We start from the raw sequence: 21,731 nt of genomic DNA on the forward strand, positions 1-21,731 counted from the left end.
AGTGTTTTTGTTCCTTTCTCATTTTAATATATGTTATTGGGAATAGGTTTGATGCTGCTTCCTTGGCTTGGCTTGAACTGTACTCCCGTTGATATTCATATGCTGTTTCAAAGTAAGTCAATGGATTTTATTATGCAGTGCCAGCTCTTAAGGTGATTATATTTTCAAAATCAAAACCTGTGATGGTGGAAGTACATTTTTGTCATCATACAAGTGATAAGGGGAGGGGAGCAATTACTTTTTCGTTTTTCAACCCTGATTCCAAGCAACCAGGTTCCACACAGCAACCCAGCCTGCGTAACCACTGACTAGGCTGTTTGTGTGATTGTGGGAATGGTGTTTTCCCCACCCCCACCCCCATTGATGTTTTCCATCTCTTCACAGTCCACACATCACACTGAACTTGCTATACTTACCTGTTCACGGTGATGGCGGCAGGAATCGGCACTGTGTATCTGCCAGACGGCTGAGACCTGAATGTCATTTTAATGTCCTGCTAAAACACTAAGCAATGGATGTCAGGGCACAGTGGGTGAATGTGAAGGGCCTTCTTGGTGATGGCCATCTTTGTTGACTTTTCTACCTGTAGAGGTGCACCAGGACCCTTCCTTCATTTTATTTATAGTTATGATAGTTTGTAGTTTGTGTTTTTGTCCATTGCCCCCATCTTGGATTTTTAGGAGTATTACCCTGCTTTTATATTTTTATATTTTGTAGGTTGGATAAGGAATAGGATTTTTTTAAATGTTTATTTTCACTGCTGGAAACCACCCTGGGTACTGGCATGCCACTAGATGATGTGGTTGGCACATAGATAGATAGATAGATAGATAGATAGATAGATAGATAGATAGATAGATAGATAGATAGATAGATAGATAGATAGATAGATAGATAGATAGATAGATAGATAGATAGATAGATAGATAGATAGATAGATAGATAGATAGATAGATAGATAGATAGATAGATAGATAGATAGATACAGGGACGGACGGACGAATGAATGAATGAATGAATTGTACAAAGCTCATAAACATATCCACTAAGCTTACGGAGTTTGGGGGAGTAAGGTTGCCAGCTCAGTAGAATCTACTTCTCTGAGATTTCAGGGCCAAAAAATGACACCCAAGGGTGTGACTTTATGATATCAAAAAGATAGTGTAGGGAAAGGTATGCAGTGGCCCCTAGGTCTACTGATTGTGGAAGACTATTATAAGGTGAATCGGTTAAATTAGACTAGAATCCAGGTGAAACCAGGCTTAAAAAGTAATGTGGCAACTAGGATCCGAAAGAAAGAAAGAAAGAAAGAAAGAAAGAAAGAAAGAAAGAAAGAAAGAAAGAAAGAAAGAAAGAAAGAAAGAAAGAAAGAAAGAAAGAAAGAAAGAAAGAAAGAAATATCCTTTTCTAAGCATCTACCAGGCGGACTGGTTTAGGTATCTGACTGCAGAGCCAGAGGTTGGGAGTTTGATATCCCCCCCCCCCGGGCCTCCTGCAAGTAGAACCAGCCAGTGTGGCCTTGAGGAAGCTGCACAATCCTAGGGCACCCCAGAGGAAGGAAGGGCATGGCAAGTCACTTCTGAGTATTCTCTACTTGGAAAACCCTGGAAAGGGTAACCAGAATTGACTTGATGGCACATGGTGTTGTTGTTGTTGATGATGATTAAGTATTTACCAGCATGTAGGAGTCCTGTCCTCTTTTCCATCTAGTCAAGCTAGATATTCTTCACCTTGACATGACCCACTGCCTCAAGCAGCCAATTAACACCCCAAGTAACAGTCTTGGACCAACCCCACCCAGTCAGGTCCCGCCATTATGCTCACATTTGTGGCTAAATGTATTCTGTCCCTGCAGCTTTTGGGAAGGTCCAGCAAAGGCAAACTTTGCTTGCTTGCCTCTGTACCTTGCTTCCTGCGTGACTGGTCTTCCATGAAGGCTCTTCGCCTCCCCTTTGGACAAGATGTTGCTGTCCTGTGAAGTGCCAGCATTCGAGAACAAGCTGAATAGCTTGTGAGTCACCCTATGATATGTGCATTATGCAAAACAGTCCCATAAATATCTCCTGTACTTTTCAATGCATTTCCACTGTCCTTGCGTAAATGGAATGTACTTCAGCATAAGTAGTGCATGAAATGATGATGTCATAGTACAGAATTAGATAAAGGTGATGGGCTGAGTGGATTGTGGGGGTGGGGATATATAGAAATATACAGTATTTAGTTAACGGTACTTATGGGAAAGCATTTCCATTAGCAAGGTAAAGCCTAATTAAAGGTGATTAGAAGTGAATTAATTTAAAATCTTTCCTGAGGTTTGGTTTGGCAAAAGAATGTACACCCCCTCCCTGTACATTTACTAAGATTTTGATGTAATAATGTAATATTGCAATATTATTATTGCAACCCATATTTTTCACACCATAATACGCACTTTTTCCCACAAAACAGGGGGGTTGAAAGTCTGTGCCTCTTATGGAGCAAAGAAAACAGATTATATTTTCCTGTTTTCTTCTCCTAAAAAATTGGTGCGTCTTATGGAAAGGTGCGTCTTATGAAGCAAAAAATACGGTATGTTATAGCATTTGATTAGGTTTTGGTCACATAGCAATGTAATAAAGTATAAAATAATATTATGTTATGATAATATATTATGTTTTACAATATATCATTGTATCATACATAGTAGAATCATAGAATTATAGAATAATTGATTTGGAATGGGCCTACAAGGTCATTAAGTCCAACTCCCTGCTCAATGCAAATCAAAACAGATCTGACAAAATGGCTGTCCAATTTTCTCTTGAATTCCTCCAGTGTTTGAGTGCTCACCACCTACCAAGATAATGAGTTCCATTGTCATACTGCTCTAACAGTTAGAAATTTTTTTCCTGATATTCAACCAAAATCTGGTTGCCTTTAACTTGAGCCCATTGTTGTGTGTCCTGCACTCTAGGATGATCGATAGCAGATCCTGTCCCTCCTATGTATGACCACCTTTCAAGTATTTGAAGCATGCCATCATATCATCACTTTGTCTTCTTTTGTCAATACTAAACATTCCCAGTTCTTTCAGTCTTTCCTCAGAGAGTTTGGTTTCCAGTTTCCTGATCATCCTTGTTGTCCTCCTCTATACTTGCTCCAGTTTGTTGGCATCTTTCTTAAAGTATGGTTTCCAGAACTGGACACAGTATTCTAGATAAGGCCTAACCAGTGCTGATTAGAAGGGAACTAGTACCCCACGTAATTTGGAGAAAATGCTTCTGTTAATGTATCCTAAAATTTCATTTGCCTTTTTGCATCCATATTGCACCATTAATAGAAGTAATATAACTTCTAACAATATTATAGCTAAAACTACTAAATATGAAATCCATTTAGTCCCTGTATTATATTACAGTAATGAAAGTTATATTTGCTGTTGTTGTTTAGTTGTTAAGTCATGTCCGACTCTTTGTGACCCCATGGATCAGAGCACACCAGGACCTCCTGTCTTCCATTGCCTCCCAGAGTTTGGTCAAAATAGAAGTTACATTACTTCTCTAAAATTATGCAGATAAAAATAAGTTTGCATGCAAAAAGTTAACATCTCATACAGTTTCTGTAGCCCAGATCAATTTATGTTAAGAACTGGGGACTACAAAAAGAGGGTTAGGAAAAATTTGTTGGGATTCATTTTGTCTGGTTGTTGTTATTGTTTGCACATCTTTGTGCATATGCCTAAACTGAGATACAGTGGCTGGAATCTCATAGTTAGTCACAACTAGAGTAGGATCATTGAATCAGTGGGGAGGCTGTTCCTCTATAACCTATGCTGATTCAGTGGGCTTGCTCTAATTGCATCTTATGATTGGATTCCAACCTGTGATAGTTTTCTTAAAATTAATGTCCTCTGGATGTGTTGGACTACAATTATCCCAGGAAGCACAGCTCATTCTGGCTGGGAATCTTGGCAGTTGTAGTCCAAATATCAAAAGGGGTCAGATTGTGGAAGACTTTGCTAGTAAGGTGGAAAAATAACAGAGACCCCAAAACAATTGTGGGAAATTGGAGATGTTTCATTAATCTTTATATTACTGAAACATTACTATTTTGTGGAATTACATTTTCTGAAAGCAATATGATTTACCAGAATTGATTGTCTTATATTTCATTATTTTGATCTTAATAACAAGGGAATAAAAGTAAGAATTATGTTTAATTTCTGAATATGTGATACAATTAGGGAGAAAGGGCTGAAGGTTTGTGATTAAAAAATATTTCAGTAAAATATTAAAATATTAATTTTAAAAATAGATTTTTAATACTATTGTTAACACAATCAGGTCAGTTTCCCCTTTTTTCTAATGGCCGTTCTATCATCCATGAATCTTTCTCAGCACAGTCACTGAAAAGGCATTAATAATTTTTTAAAAAGAAGTAGAAAGAAGAAAGAAAGCAGCAAGAAAACAGGAAGATTAAACGTGAACTAGATTGACTCCATAAAGGAAGTCACAGGCTTGAGAACAGGACATTCTGGAGAGTTCATTCATGGGGTGACTTAACATGTAACAATAAAAAACACACACAAGTCTTTACTGGGTTTAAACATTCTTTTACGTAATCCCAGCTGGTGACTGGAAAAATTGACTCTCTCATACATTCACACTTGTTCACAGAAAGAGTTCACACATGTTGGCTAAAATCCAGTAGTAAGCCACAACTAGAGTAAGCCTATTGAATCAATGGAGGAGCTGACTCACCAGATCCTTACTAATTACTACTCTAGTTGTGATATATCACGGGATTTCAGCCAATGTCATTAAATGTGGATTTGTCCTTGGACAAATGTGCAAAAAGAGTATTAAGGGTCTCTGCATGATTCTAGAGCATGTACCGGGTGAAACAACACTACCAACAGTACCACAGAGTGAAGCAACTCTACCAAGGCAGTGGTAGAGAGAGGTCACTCTTCAGAAATTGTGTCCATAAATTCCAAACTACTGCAGTTGCTCAAGCTTGACTTTATTATTACTGTTGTTGTTGTTGTTCAACTTATATACCAACCCATAACACTAGAACATTCTCTAGGCAATTTACAACACAATTATGCAAGGAACACTATGCCCCCCATCTCCAATGAGCTGGATACAAAATAATATACTTAAGAACTTAAGCATGGCACTCCCTTGAGTATCTCCAATACTAACATGACTGCATTTTAAAAATAACTCTATGGCATCAACTCAATTCTGACAGATAGCGAGCCTTTCTAGGCTTTTCCCCAAGGCTGCACAGGCTGGCTCTTCTTTCCAGAAGGCCCAGCGGGGAATCAAACTCCCAACCTCTGGCTCCTTAGGCAGACACTTCACTCACTAACCTAGCCAGCCAGTATTTTGGTTTCAACATGGGTTATATATAACTTCTCTTTCTCTTCTAAAAGTCTAGCTTGCTAGATATCTATATTTTGAGTCCACTTCTCTTCTAATTAAAATGCTGTTGAATTTTAGAGAAGTGTCAGGTGTCAGGCTTTCGTTCTACATCTGGTTTCTATCCAGCAGCAAATTTATTTTTGTGGTTATAGAATGGACTACTTTTTGCGTGAGAAGGGGTTGGAACTGTCCGACATATTTCTTTTGCTCTTGTCAGGCACTCAGCCAAAGTCAACGAAATCTCTCCTTTACGAAACAAGTCCAATGTGTCAGAATCACAAATAATGTCCTGTTTGTTGTGAGGTTTATTGCCTTTCCCTCTTATTTCTCTCCCTCCCCCAGATGTTGAGCGCATCACACAATTGATAGATTGCTCACAAGGAAATAAGTTAAAAGTTAATAGTAATCAGAGAACTAATACTTGATCCTTCCCTCCGTGAGTCCGTGGAAATTTATAGACCTCCCAGGAAAACATCAGAAGCCTGTGTGTGTTTGTCACAGCTGGCATTTATCCCAATAAAGGTTTAATTTCTGAATGAAACTAGACACTCATTGACAACCATATCAAAATTCATCTGGGTGTCATAGTAGAAGTCTCTTCATTGCTGCAATAATTTCAGGCAGCATCAGCTTGTCTAATTCTACAAGCTTTATTTATGTACATTGCTTCTGTGTTCCATAAGCACAAGAATACTTCAAAAAGTAGCAAGTGAAAATGTACCGAAAGCAGGTTTCTGGGTGACACAAAAGACTAATAGAGTGAGAGAGTTTTGGTCCATATCTCCAAGAATCCATTCATTTTTGGGTCCTGTAGAAAGAAGAGGGAGAGAGGAAGAAAAAATTGAATGAAGAAATAACTTACTTTAGATTGAAAGAAAGAAAGAAAGAAAGAAAGAAAGAAAGAAAGAAAGAAAGAAAGAAAGAAAGAAAGAAAGAAAGAGTAGGAAAGGTGAATCATATATGATATATAATTGTTCTTCTTATGTGCTGTCGTCAACCCTGACTTACAGCTACCCTGTGAATGAGTGATCTCCAAAATCTCCTGTCCTCAACAGCCCTGCCCAGCTCTTGCAAACTCAAGCCTGTGGCTTCCTTAAGGGAGTTAATCCATTTTATATTTGGCTTTCTTCTTTTCCTGCTGCCTTCAACCCATCCCAGCGTTATTGCCTTTTCCAGAAAATCTTGCATTCTCATGATGTGCCCAAAGTAGGACAGATCTGGTTTCATCATTTTTGCCTTCAATGATAGTTCAAGCTTGATTTGCTCCAGGATCCACTTGTTGGTCTTTCTGGCAGTCCAGGATATCCACAAAGCTCTCCTTCAGCTCCACATTTCAAACAAACCATTTTTTTTCCTATCACCTTTATTTGCTGCCTAGCTTTCACACCCGTACATGGTGACTGGAAATGCTATAATATAGATGAACTTGGTCTTTGTTTCCAGTGACAGAGTATACTCCGGTGACATACTTAGAATATACTCCAGTGATGTATACTTAGCAGTGACAAAAGGCTGAATTTAAGAATATACAGTGAAGAAATACTAAACTGAAAGAACAACACAAGAATTCAGAAACCACATGAGTGAAGAAAGCAAAATACTTCAGCCATACAGCTGATCATTCAAGAGTGGGGTGGGGGCTAATTGGCTGAAAGAGAAAAAACATATTGGCTGACAAACATGGAAGATTGATTTGAATGCATTGCCATATCATTGTTCAGAGCAGCTGATTTTGTAGCTGATTTTGTGGTCAGCAAAATTCAGCAAACTGCTAGTTATTTAGTGGATGTGCTTACATGGACACATGTGCATGTGTTCATGTGTATGTGTGTGTTGTTCTCCCAAGAAGAGGTATTTAACTCCTTGATTTGGTGTTTATGTGTTGTTTTTCACACTCAGTGTTTAAACTGATGAAACAGAAAATACAAAATGACCGTAAGAGAATATTGTAGGGTGAAATTGACAGACGATGTTGGTGGGGGGGCTGGGTGTCCACAAAATGAGGCCTGGGAGACTGAAAGAAGGGCTTCCTGGAAGATCTTAAAAAGCAGATAGAGCTGGGTGTTATTAACACACTGGTGGTACCAGACCACAACATTCTGAACAGCCTCTTTCAGGTTTTTCATATATATTTGAAATGGTATGGGAAATCATAGAACCCTGAGACACTCCACAGGCTAATGGTCAAGGTCTTGAACAAGAGTCCGCCAGCACTACAGTGGGGTCTCGACTTACGAACGGCTCGACATACGAACATTTCGATTTACGAACTGCTCTCATAGGAATATATGGACTCGATTTACGAACTTAGATTCGAGTTATGAACTCTTTTTTCCCCTTTTTTAAAAAGCTAAGTCATCTTAGGTTAAAAGGAAAAAAGAAAAAATATCCCCCTCTAGTGGCAGTAGGCAGAATAGCAGCTTCCCATTAGTTTCTATGGACGAAAAGAGCCGATACGGATTAAATGGTTTTCAATGCATTCCTATGGGAAATGCAGATTCGACTTAAGAACTTTTCGACCTGAGAACTGCCTTCCAATACGGATTAAGTTCGTAAGTCGAGACCCCACTGTACTACCACTTACAAAGTGACACCACACAAGGAAAAATCCCAGAAGTTGACTCCTTTTTCATTAGTTAATCCTTTCTTACCCAAACACAGAGCAATTGTTAGGGCTGTTTTTCAAAAACTGTGAATGGTAGTGAGCAGAAGAGGGTATCCTGTAGACCATCTTGACTGCTGCCATTGGTGTTGTCAACATTCAGGCTGCCTTTTGCTTTGTAAATCTTGGTATCCTTTTTTCTGCTGGCAACATGGGCACAATATTGTGGGCACAGAAGCACAACATCCCTCATTCATAAAACAGATTTTTTTTAAGAACTGAATTTTAATTATCCTTCTCAGTTGAAAGACTGTGACATTGAGATTATCCACTCTCAACTCTGCAGGGATTTAAGAAGACACATTAGCAGACACAGCCATTAATCTTAAGAAGCATGTTTGGACACACACAAATTTAGGAAAAATAAAAGCTAATTTGTCTTAAAGGTACTACAAGACTTCTATTTTTCAGATTAGAGGACAATATTTCAAAAAGAAGGTTGCTAACATAATTTTCAAATCACATGGCTAATTACCAAAATGGAAAGCTAATCTTTAATTGCAGCACATCCCCTTTGTGGGATCTTCTGTTTTAGATGATGAAATAGATTACCAAAACCTAGTGTATTATACACTGTCACTTAGAATGAGGTCAGGCAAAATATCACAAATACCAGGTTAATAAACGACAAGAGCTTTCTTCCTCTCTTGGTCTCCAGAGGAGACAGTTTGACTTACCTCACCCCGTTGTCTTTTTCCTTAGGTAGTTTACTTAAGAATCTGCTGCTGGCTTTTGAGAAATTGATGTGTCTTCTCAATGAGTGATTCATTTCCTTCCTTTTAATGTTTCTGCTATAGATCTTTTTCAAAGAAATACAATTTAAGGCAACAAAACAGAGTGAAAAGAGAAGTCAGAAGGCCACCAAGTGCAATGAACATATTGCAGAGATGTGTTGTAATGATGTATCTCTACACTATACTGTTATAGAAGTTCAATATCACTTAAGTCACCATTATTTCATTCTATGAAATCCCAAGATTTGTAGTTTAGTGTTATTGTTGTGTGATGCCAAGTCATTTCTGATGTACAGTGACTCTGTAAATAAATGGTTCCCAAAATGTCCTATCATTAACTGTAGTTTGGCAAGGGTCATAGAATTCTCTGTGAAAAAGCTGTAAGATACCTATTCCTCTGACCTATAGAGTAATGACAAAGTCACATGCAGAGTCTCTCCATAAAACTCACTCCACTCACTGTGCAGCCATGCTCCTTCACCAACATGTGCCCTTGTAAGATTTACGGGCTTCTAAGATAAATAAAAAATGAATAATACATAAAAATAAAATTAAATAATAAATAATAAGGGAGAGATCTGACAAGTGCTGGTGTTTAGATTTTGAGTGTGGGGGATTGGTAGGACTACACCACTGCCTATTAAGTTAGGGCATCCTAGCAAAGAATTCTAAGCATCTCAACAAAGTACAGTGGTGCCTCGCTAGACGATGATAATCCGTTCCACTGAAATCGCTGTTTAGCGAAATCTTCGTCTAGCGAAAAGCATTTCCCCATTGAAATGCATTGAAACCTGTTTAATGCATTCCAAAGGGGAAGAATCGTCGTTGTCTAGCAAAGATCGGCCATAGGAAAGCCGCTTTGCAAACCGCTGATCAGCTGTTTAAATCGCTGTCTTGCGAAGCTTAGGTCCCGAAAACACCTGTTTTCGAGCGCAGAGGGAGCTGTCAAAATCGTTGTCTAGTGAAAATCGGTTTCCGAAGCAGGGACCAAACATTGTCCAGCGAAATTCCCCCATAGGAATCACTGTTTTGCGAATCGCTATAGCGATCGCAAAAAGTCGATGTCTAGCAAAAAAACTGTCATGCGGGGTAACTGTCTAGCGAGGCACCACTGTACAAGCATCAGGATTTCACTGGATGTTAAAGTGGAATCAAAGGTGCTACATACCATCTTAGTTTTAGGACCTAGTTTTGCAATAATGGCTCAGTGATTTTGTCCCCCTCTTGGATGCACATCAATTGGATGTTTGCGTATGTCAGGGAAACTAAGAGCAGCATCAGCAGGCGGCTAGACTCCTAGCAGGTTCACCCGAGCTGAAATACCAAGCTAATTAATGAATTCACTCCATTCTTTGACCTTTCTGAGAATTTCTTTGTTCAAAACTTTAAAATGTATTCATTTAATGCAAAGCATGCATGTTACCTATTGTATATACCTGTGCATAGATGTGCAAAGTCCCGTGGGTTTCAGAGGAAGAATTAAGCATACTGGGGGCTTATGAAAGTAATAGTTACGACTGAGTGGATTGCACTCTTAATGGATTTTAAATAGGTGTGGTCTAAAATGGTGGTTCCTTAGACATTTCCTACAATATGCTTTACAGGCTGAAGTTGCTAAGTGGGCTTACTCGGGAGCAAGTAGGATATCTAGACCTCGGATGCTGCTGCACAAGTGATGTGTACGACCCTAAGCTTTCAGAGTATGTTTTTAAATGAGTATGTACTCATTACTTAAACTCAATGCACAATCTGGTTTGCTGGCATGCCTTGATTTACACCCATCTGTTAGGGTGGCAGCATGCCCGTTCATATCCATATTTGATACACAAGTGACAACTGCTGCAGTTGAACAGAAGCGCCAAGCTCAGCTCACTATATATATTTAGCAGGGAAGCATGCTAAAGGCACATGGTCTCCACCTCCACTTAATAGCACAGTTTGGCCCCTGCTTGTTGGAAAGGTCGAGGCCCTTGGGTGTTCGGCAAAAATAAAACTGTTTCTCCTCAGATGCTTTATAGTATCTGACAAGAATTGGATTTGTGCTGGGAAAGAAGAATCAATAAGTGCTGGATGAAATCTCGGTGAATGCATTAACTCTGGAACTTAAAAGCATGCTAGATTTTTTTTTTAATCTAAGAGGGAGTTTACAGAGTACCTTCATTTAGGGCTAGCCCAAAACATTTTGATGCCTTGGACAAGATGGCAACCCCTTGCCCAGTCTACATATGTGATGATTTGTTTGTAAACTGTAATGTTTTCTGTGGTCGTATTCCATTGTATTTGACATTAACAGTGCTCTGATTGAATTTGTATTTACTTGATTTTTAAAATTGCTTTGTGCTGATTGGAAACTGCCCTGAATGCTACTCAGTTATTGAAAGGTAGGACAAACATGCAAAAGAAGAGATATTATCATCATATTAAGATAACTTAGTTAGTCTTAGTTATTTTTAAATAATTAATACAGATAACTAGTTATCTCAAATTAACTACTTTCCAAGTTCTGCTCAATAGCAAGAATCTAGGTTCTTTCCCCCCATGTATGTCCATAAACAAATGGCTGTCATTGTCACAATTCTCTTGAACATGAAGATACTGTAGGCCAATCAAGGCTAGAAACATATTGAAACACATAAAACAAAGTGTTAATTAAACATGCTCTCTGCAATTTTTTTGAAGATTCATTAACGCCTGAGCCATGTGATATACTACCTCTTATTGTAAGCCGCCTAGGGTGGACGAGTCTCCCAGATAGACGGGGTATAAATCAAATTAACAACAACAACAACAACAACAACAACAACAACAACAACAACAACAACAACAACAACATTTATTTATTTTATTTTATTTATTTATTTATTTTATTTATATGCCGCCCACTCTACCCAAAGATCTCTGGGCGGCTTACAACAATTAAAATTCAATGCGATAAAATAAAATGATCAAAATACAGTTAAAATACAATTAAAATACAATTAAAAAATACAATTAAAATTGCCATCATTAAGACCCACAGTTAATATTATTTCAATTAAAAGCCTTCTGGAACAGGAAGGTTTTGACCTGGCGCCGAAATATCATCAGTGTTGGCGCCAGGCGAATTTCAGTTGGGAGGGCGTTCCATAGTCTGGGGGCAGCTGCCGAGAAGGCCCTTTGTCTACAAGCCATCCCTCTTACCTCCTTGAGGGATGGCTCTTTCAAAAGGGCCCCCTGGCTAGATCTTAACAGCCTGGTAGGCTCATATGGAAGGAGGCGGTCCTTCAAGTATCCAGGGCCCAAGCCGTTTAGGGCTTTATATGTCAAAACAAGGACTTTGAATTGGGCCCGGACAGCAACTGGTAACCAGTGTAAATTATACAGAATCGGCTTGATGTGCTCTCTGGCGGCCCCACCACTCACCAGCCGTGCAGCTCGATTCTGGACCAGTTGCAGTCGCCGGACCGTCTTCAAAGGCAGCCCCACGTAGAGCGCATTGCAATAATCAATACGAGATGTTACCAGTGCATGTGTAACTGTCATGAGACTCCGCTCGTCCAGGTAGGGCCGTAGCTGGTATAGTTTCCGCAGCTGGAGGAAGGCGCCCCTGGCCACCGAGTCCACCTGGGCTTCCAGTGTTAGACTGGGGTCCAGGAGCACCCCCAAGCTGCGGACCCTGTCCCTTAGGGGGAGTGTAACCCCATTCAGGACAGGGAAGTGGCCCTCCAACCTGTCCGGCGAAGCACCCACTAACAGCACTTCCATCTTGTCTGGATTGAGTTTCAATTTATTAACCCTCATCCAGTCTATTATCAGGTCCAGACACGAGTTCAGCACAGAAACCGCCTCACCTGGATTGGTGGAAAACGAGAGGTAGAGCTGAGTGTCGTCAGCATATTGCTGACTCCTCAGCCCAAACCTCCTGATGACCTCTCCCAGCGGTTTCATGTAGATGTTAAACAGCATGGGGGACAGTATCGAGCCCTGAGGAACCCCATGACATAAATGCCATGGGGCAGAGCAACTGTCCCCCAGCACCACCCTCTGGATACGGTCAGCTAGGAAGGAGTGGAACCACCGTAAAACAGTGCCCCCAACTCCTAACCCAGCCAGCCTATCCAGAAGGACACCATGGTCGATGGTGTCGAAAGCCGCTGAGAGGTCCAGGAGTATCAACAGGGTCACACTCCCCCTGTCTCTCTCCCGGCAAAGGTCATCATACAGGTCGACCAAGGCTGTCTCTGTACCAAAACCCGGCCTGAAACCCGATTGAAATGGATCCAGAAAATCCGTTTCATCCAGCAGCGCCTGGAGTTGCCCGGCCACAACCCGCTCTAACACCTTGCCCAAATAAGGGAGGTTCGCCACTGGTCGGTAGTTGACCACCAGCCTTGGGTCCAGGTTAGGCTTTTTAAGGAGTGGTCGAATTACCGCCTCTTTCAAGGCGGTAGGGACCACTCCCTCTCTCAGAGAGGCGTTCACGGCCTCCTGGACCCAAGGGCGAACCCCCCTGGCAGATCTTCCAATTAGCCAAGATGGGCAAGGGTCGAGCGGCGTGGTGGTAGAACGGACAGATCCAAGCACCCTGTCCACATCCTCGGGTCTCAACAATTGAAACTCATCCATTAAAGTTTGACCTAAGCACGGCACACTGGACACATCTTCCGATTTTGCAGTAACAGTGGAGTCCAGCCCACTGCGAATCTGAGCGATTTTTTCCTCAAAATGAATAGCAAACTCATCACAGCGAGCTGATGAGCAGTCCGGGACCTCCACCGGGTTTCCCGGTTGAAGAAGATCCCGGACCACCCGAAACAGCTCTGTTGGACGACATTCTGAGGAAGCAATACGGCTGGAGAAATATTGCCGTTTCGCCAGCCGTATTGCCACGAAATAGGCCCGATAATGGGCTCTAAGTCGTGTTCGATCGGATTCCCAGCGGGACTTCCTCCACCTGCGCTCTAGCCGTCTCCCCTCTTGCTTCATCGCCCGCAGTTCAGAAGTATACCAGGGAGCTGTCTGGGCTCGGCGAGCAGGGAGAGGGCGCTTAGGCGCAATCGTGTCAACCGCCCGGGTCATCTCCCTATTCCATAGGGTGACCTGAGCTTCGACAGGAGCGCCAACCATATCAGACGGATACTCCCCCAGAGCATTCAGGAAACCATCCGGATCCATTAGTCTCCGGGGGCGGATCATCTTAATCGATCCCCCACCCTTGCAGAGGGAAGAAGACGCTAATAGACTGAACTTGACCAGGAAGTGGTCTGACCATGACAATGGGGTCACGACCAGCCCCTCCACATCCAAACCACCACCTTCCAGTCCCGTTGAGAAAACCAGGTCCAAGGTGTGGCCCTTCTCATGTGTCGGGCCGATGACACATTGAGACAGCCCCATGGTTGTCATGGCGGCCATGAAGTCCTGAGCTGCCCCAGTCAAGGCAGCCTCAGCATGGATGTTGAGGTCCCCCAGCACCAGCAGCCTGGGAGTCCTCAACACCAGGTCCGAGACTGCCTCCGTCAGCTCAGGTAGGGAGACTGTTGGTACGCAGCAGGGTGGGCGGTACACCAACAGAATCCCTAATCTGTCTCGTGAGCCCAACACATAATACAGGCCCTCAAGACCTCCTCTCAAAGGGATAGGAAGCCTGGTCAAGGAGATAGAACTCCTATAGACTATAGCAACTCCCCCTCCCCGACCCTCTGAGCGACACTGGTGCTGGACTGAGTACCCAGGAGGACACAGCTGGGAGAGGGGGACACCACCTTCCTCTCCCACCCAGGTCTCAGTAATGCACGCCAGGTCAGCCCCCTCATCCAGAATTACATCATGGATGAGGGCAGTTTTGTTTTGTACTGACCTGGCGTTCATCAACAGCACCGTGTGGGTCGAGGGTTTGCTGATATGGTCGCCTGATACCATTTGGTTGGAGGTAGGACTAGAAGAGGGGATAGATGTAAGATATCTAACCTCTCTTCTCCTACGCGGGCATGTTCTACCCCCACCACCATTCCTTCCCCTACCCAGCACCACCTCAATGGCTGCCCCCTCCAACGCCCTCCCCCCTTCCTGTTCCATCAGGTCCACTGTGGGTCTCTATGCAACTCAATAACAGTTAAAAGTTAGAAGGGCCACCCTCCCCCCTTGAATAATAATAACAATACTTACGTACCGTCAAGTCAATTCTGATTTTGGCAACTCTTTCCAAGATTTTTCAGCTAGAGAATACTCAGGAGTGGTTTACCATTCCCTTCTTCTGAGAGCACCCTGGGACTGTGCAGTTTGCCCAACTCAAAGGAGGCACAGTGGGGAATTGATCTACTGACCTCTGGCTCTGCAAAGAGATACTCAAACCACTGAGCTATCTAGCCAGCTTCCCCTTTTGCAATGAGTTAAAAAGCAATTCAAAACTTAAGTTACACTGCAGAGAAGTTATCCCTTGTTCGGTTACAATCATAATAGAATAACATAATATATGCCTTTGGAGTTGGAAAAAGGAATTGATTACAACCAAATAGGTATTCAACATTAGTTACTTCCAATCTCTGGCCTTGTTACCAACATTAGATGGGCTCCTGGTTCCAGATGGCAAATGCCAAGTTAGGTTTCAGATAATCTCAAATCAGCCTACGAGCTACACACACTGTTGGAGCAAGTAAGGAGTCCTCAAAACACACAAGCTCCAGAAAACCAAGTTGGAGTCAAGCCACAATAGAATCAGCAAACAAGGCAAAGGAAAGGCTGAGAACAGTGGAGTTCAAGAATCTAGGAACACTTACTGTCAAGAAGTTTTGCAGCCTCTTCTAGGCGATTCTTCTACCCTGCTTCTTGCTACCACAGGGTGGTAGCTCTACCCGAGATGGCACCTCCTCAACTGAAGGGAGCAGATTCTCCATCATCCATCCTGAGGATCTAGATTTTATATATCCATTTCCTATGGCTAGCTATTTTCATCAGATGAGGACTATTCTGGTTATGGTATAATGAAGTAGGGCTCATCTGCTAGTCTGGTAGGCTTCTTGACATGGAATGAAAATGCAGTGCCATTTTGTTCTTTGCCTCCAGAAGCACTCAGTCTTATCATGGAAGGGCAGACCAAGCCGTAACCGCTGACATCTCTTTGATGCAACTATTGAAGGTAACAGGAAGCTTATCTCCCTTTTGCCTCATGACCCTCTCATACATCCATCATTATCTATTGCCTCATAAAGTTATGAAATATTTAAAAGCATTAAAAAGCTATTTATCTCCTTGACTCCTGAAACCTTCCTCTCAAATGACATTACAGGTAGATACTCTCTTCATGAATATTCTCACCCAAGAGACACAGAGACACCCTTATGGATCCAAGGCCATAGCGGTTTCCCACATTTTTTTGGAATGTCCCTTGTGTTCTCTTATAAGGTTTAGCTCCATTGTAGTTAAAAGGTGTCTGTTCTTCTCTCTCTCTCTCTCTCTCTCTCTCTCTCTCACACACACACACACACACACACAGAGAGAGAGAGAGAGAGAGAGAGAGAGAGAGAAATCCTGTTGTATGATATTAAAGGAATCAAACTAGCTTTCTTACAGCAGCAAAGAAAACTGAGAAGAATGTGTATGAACCATATAATAAATCATTAATTACACAGTACTGTTGCTTTTCTGCTTCTTTTTTTTGGGGGGGGAAGTGTGCGCTCTTCACTGAAGGGAGATAGGCTACTTCCTTTCAGATTATGAGAAATGTTAATTTAGCTTTATCCAAGATGCTGGACCATCCAAGATGCTGTGTCTAAAAAGCAAAGCTTAAAGAAGTTCCTTTTTATCTACTAATCCCAGAATCCTCCAGACAGCATGGCAAGTGACCATACTAAATGAAGAATTCTGGAAGGTTTTTTTTTTTTTTAAAGGCATTTTTGTTTGAGAAGTTGTGAAATAAAGAAACATGCATTGGTCAAACCTGGTAGCAGGCACATATCCTGTGCACATGTCACTCTCTCTGGCAATGTTATTCGTGCAGGAACAGCATTTAAAACATGACCTCTTCAAAAAAGTAAACAGTAAGATAAAGGATGGCGAAGTTTGTATAGAAATGGAAGGCTGCCATCTGCTGTACAAAATTTTTAGAGATTGCGTTAAAATGATATAGAATAGATAGACAATTTTGTCAAGTTTTCTTCTCTTTTGTATTTGCAATTTTAAAACTGATAGTTCTTTTTGCCAAATTTATGTAGATTTTTTTTTCAGTTTTTGTAAATGCTTAGTAAAAAGGTGGATCAGAAACTGCACCATCCACACGTCAGAGGCCAGTGTGAAGGGGATTGTGGGGGGGATCCTGAACTCTGCAGAAAGAAGTCTTTAGAGAAAGGTGGGGGGAATCATTTGGTAGTGACCAAGAGAGTACAAATAGTATAGAGATTATTGGAGACATAAAGAGTGAAATGTTGGGATGAAGTGAAATAAACTGAAAAAAGAAATATGGCTATGCATTACATGCTGCAACATTTTGTTTCAGGGCGCGATATTAATACTACAGCCATCAGAAGCCATTGATAGTTTTTTAGATAAACATATGGTTAATAGATTTTATTCTGGTTTCCGATTTTGTTTACAGCTTTACCACCCTCTTCAGAGAAAGAGTGTTAACAACACTGAAAACTCTTTTAGGTACATTTCTCCTGCCCTTGAGATAAAACAGAATAGTGGCCACTGAGGCCTGGATAAACCAATGTGGGGAAACGGATATTGTGTTGGACTGGGACTCAAGAGTCCTGGGTTCAAATTCTCACTCAACCAGAGGGCAGTGATAAATCCCTCCTTGAATATTTCACATACCTCAGAACCTCTGCTTGGTTGCCATGAATCAGAAGCGATTTGACTGCACTTAACAGCATAGCCTAGATCCAGCAGTAGTAATAGGCTTTACGCCACTAACTTCCAGTTACAGTATACCATTCCAAAGCTTGCACATGGAGGTAAGGTATACATCCTTGCACAACCAGTTGCCCCACCCCCTTGGTTGGTGCAATGGGCCAGGTTACTCACCAGATAACTTTCCCATCCAAAACAAGAGGTATGAGAATGTGCAACTGTGAGAGAGTATGGGGGGGGGGGGAGAAAGCAAGTGAAGAAGTGAATGTGAGAGAAAGAGATCAGAAAAAAAGGAAGAAGCAGGCTAAGTTGTTGGAAAGAAGCATTTACTCAGGTGAAACAAGTGTGTATTAAGACTGTCTTTTAACAGGTGCCTTGCTCCATTATTTTCAGTGGGCACTTCCCTTTTCCCAGCCCAACGTCCCATTAAGTGCACTAGTGGGAGAAGCCTATTGTACTAGGGCTTCTCAGCAACATCTAGATAACCACCATGGAAGCAAAATGCGGGGCTGGAAAGGCGTTTGCTTTGGTCAAACACGGCAATGTTCTTAAGCCCCAATGAGGCAGGATGCATGGTCTAAGCAAAAGCTGGGCTTATGCCAAAATTTGGGAGCGGGACATTCACTGTGTCAGGGGTCCTCGATCCCCTTAAAGACTTTGCTTCAGCTGACATCATGATATTCAGCCCCACGTGGGACTTACACCTTCAGCGCCTTAGAAAGGTTCAGGAAGATCTCTGTTGGGCTGGCCTGATGGCCAACTCAGCCAAATGTAAGACGGATCAATGTCATGTGCAATACCTAAAGGAGTGGAGAAATCTGCCCAGTCAAAAATAAGATAGACAAAGTGTTGACCAAACCCCTGCCTGAAACGAAGAAGCCAGTCTAGCAGTTTTTATGGTTAGCTGGTTATTATTAACAGTTTATCCTCCACTTTGCAGGCATTGTGGCTTTTACCTGGCCTCCATGAGGAAAGTGCTTTTATCACCTTGAAAGAAGCCCTTGATATGTCTGGCTAGAAACCCCCAAGGGAAGTGCTTGGCTTACCTGAAAGAATACTCAGGAGGAAAGACTTCCTCAAGGGAAGCCAAGCAGTTCTGGAAAGGATCATGGAAGAATCCTGTCTAAAAACCCTGGGGAGCCATGGCCATCCAAGGCAACAATATGGTAAGGTCCCCCTTGACAATTTTTTGTCCAGTCGTGTTCGACTCTAGGGGGCGGTGCTCATCCCCATTTCCAAGCCATAGAGCCAGCGTTTGTCCAAAGACAATCTTTCTGTGGTCACATGACCAGTGCAACATAGACACGGAACGCTGTTCCCTTCCCACCGAAGTGGTCCCTATTTATCTACTCGCATTTGCATGCTTTCGAACTGCTAGGTTGGCGGGAGCTGGGACAAGCGACGGGGGCTCACTCCGTTGCGTGGATTCGATCTTACGACTGCTTGGTCTTCTGACCCTGCAGCACAGGCGTCTGCGGTTTAGCCCGCAGCGCCACCACGTCCCTTGTCAACAATATGGAGCTAAGCAGATAAAAGCTATAACTCACGGTGTTCCTATCTTGGGCTCCCAGCACTTTCCCAGTGATGGGCTTGGAAATGTTACTTTTAAAAACTTACATCTCTCAGAATCTCATAGCTCTAATGCCCTTAATTGTTTTGGTCTTTCACAGCTGATAGTATCTACATTACATATCAAAAATAATGACACAGTTAATGTCAAGTGTGATGCTGTGGTAATAACTGATGGTGATTTTTTTCCCTTGTAGAACTTGTAAGACAGCCATGGGGCTGCTTCATAGCTTTCTCGTTCCTGCAATCACCTTATTAATGTTGCTCTTGTGTAATAACACGGTGCTACGATTCTCTACTAATTTCTTAATTTGTGGCTGTTTTTCACCACCCACATTGTTTAGACAGCCACAACTCCCACACAGCTGAGGCTGAATGAAGCTTTTCAAATCCTTTTCATTGTATCATTCTTTTAATTATATGTTACATTTGTACAAGTTAAAAAAAAACAGTCTCAGTGCATTTTTTGGCATCTTGCTGGTAGACCATTTTCAATCAGCAGAAGCCAGGAAGAAGTGATCTTCTCCCTCACACACATCTTTAAAAAAATCCGCTCTAGGGAACTGCTAAATTCTCTGGAGCCCATTGTTGGGCTCTACAGAGGACTGTTGGGGGCAAGGAAATGAAAGAGAGAACTATAGCATTAGTCCAGTGGTCCTACCCTTGGGTCCCCAAATGTTCTTTGACTACAACTCCCAGAAGCCTTCACCACTTGCTATGCGAGACAGGATTTCTGGGAGTCCAGGCACACCTGGAGACTCAACACTGGGAACCGCTGCACTTGTGAATATTGTTAGTATGACATTGGGTTTAACTCCTATCTTAGGTAAAGGTTTCCCTTGACAATTTTGTCCAGTCGTGTCTGACTCTAGGCGGTGGTGCTCATCTCCGTTTCCAACCCATAGAGCTAGCATTTTGACTGCAGACAATCCTCCGTGGTCATGTGGCCAGCGTGACTAGACATGGAACACTGTTTACCTTCCCACTGAGGTGGTACCTATTTATCTACTCGCATTTTTGCATTTTTCCATGCTTTCGAACCGCTAGGTTGGTGGGAGCTGGGACAAGCGACGGGTGCTCATTCCGTTGCGTGGATTCGATCTTATGACTGCAGGTCTTCTGACCTTGCAGCACAGAGGCTTCTGCGGTTTAACCCGCAATGCCACCACGTCCCTTAACTCCTACTGTATCTTAGATTTAACCAAAGTCTGACAAGAAACTAAATGGCTATCCGGAAAGTTGATTTGCCATACTGCATTTAATGGATGGCAAGATTTAATAGAGATGTGAAAAATAACCTTGTTTTTGCTAGTTTAGGCTCTCTAAAAACCACAGTGTAGGCTGCCTGAACCCAACTTTTGCAAGGAATTTCCATACCCAGCAAAAGATTCCATGCCTCCAGAAAAAAAGAATGCTCTCTCTCTCTCTCTTTCTGTTTTCCTATCAAGGTTTCGGCAATTGAAGAGCCTCGTGGCGCAGTGGTTAAAACGCTGTACTGCAGCTAAAACTGTGCTCATGACCTGGGGTTCAAATCCCAGGTAGCCGGCTCAAGGTTGACTCAGCCTTCCATCTTTCCGAGTTCGGTAAAATGAGTACCCAGCTTGCTGGGGGGGCAATGTGTAGCCTGTATAATTAAAATTGTAAACCGCCCGGAGAGCGCTTGTAGCGCTATGGGGTGGTATATAAGTCCAATAAATAAATAAATAAATAAATTTGTACGACACGCTCTGTGATATTCTGCGGAAGACTTGTTTCCTTTCTCTGTCAGATGCAAGGTGCATGGAAGGACAGGATGATTGTTTAAAAATATGTTAACAATCCGTCTACTAATCCTAATGTTAAAAATTGCCCGCAACAAGGGTTTTTTTTAAATATATATATATACCCTGTCTTCCTTTAACCAAATCTTAAAGTAGCTCAAAAGACAATAATTTATGTGGAAAGATTTACCTCTTGAAGTTTTCAGCACATCCTTTCGAAAATGGGCAACATTTTTATTTCAAAAAGATGTGAGGTGGGAGTGACACCAAACAGTTTGTTCCACAAACCGCCAACATTTTTATATCAGAATAATATGATGTGAGTTGTATCATATTCCTCTGTCTGTGTGGAATGGGACAATCCAGGTCATGATGGAAGGATATGTGATCCTATAGATGTTACTAGATTACAGCTTCCATTATCCCTGCCCATTGGCCATACTGGGATTTAGAGTCCAACAAAATCTGGACAGGCACCAATTCCCCTCTACTGACTTAGGCAATTTTCACAAAAACAGCTTCATTTTGAAGAGACTGCAAGAAAAAAGACCCTGGAAATATGAATAGTGGTGTATTTGTAGTCCTTTGTGTATTTGAAATTGACATCTGTACTGGCTGAGTAAGTGTTACAGCTCAGGAACAATGAAGTAAAGGCAAATCAAAGAAGCCATGAAATTGGTGATATTCTTGAGCAGATACCAGCTGTGAAAAATCAGTTTCAAAACCTGTGTCGTGTAGCATCGATTGGGAGGAGAAAGAAGACAGGCAT

The 21,731-nt window shown here is 42.0% G+C and overlaps 1 long non-coding RNA gene across 2 annotated transcripts; it reads right to left on the reverse strand.

Moving 5' to 3' along the window:
- Positions 1 to 5,897: 5,897 nt before the first annotated feature.
- Positions 5,898 to 15,856, reverse strand: LOC140706981 (uncharacterized). Of its 2 annotated transcripts, none has more exons than XR_012086975.2 (3): positions 15,563 to 15,856; positions 8,748 to 8,869; positions 5,898 to 6,216 (listed from the first exon to the last, which is right to left on the reverse strand). It is a non-coding gene; the product is annotated as an uncharacterized LOC140706981 (long non-coding RNA). The 2 variants fall into 2 exon arrangements; XR_012086976.2 differs by lacking the exon at positions 15,563 to 15,856 and adding an exon at positions 14,956 to 15,117.
- Positions 15,857 to 21,731: the final 5,875 nt, after the last annotated feature.

The sequence above is a fragment of the Pogona vitticeps genome, chromosome 4 (assembly GCF_051106095.1).
Source record: "Pogona vitticeps strain Pit_001003342236 chromosome 4, PviZW2.1, whole genome shotgun sequence".
Lineage (NCBI taxonomy): Eukaryota > Metazoa > Chordata > Lepidosauria > Squamata > Agamidae > Pogona > Pogona vitticeps.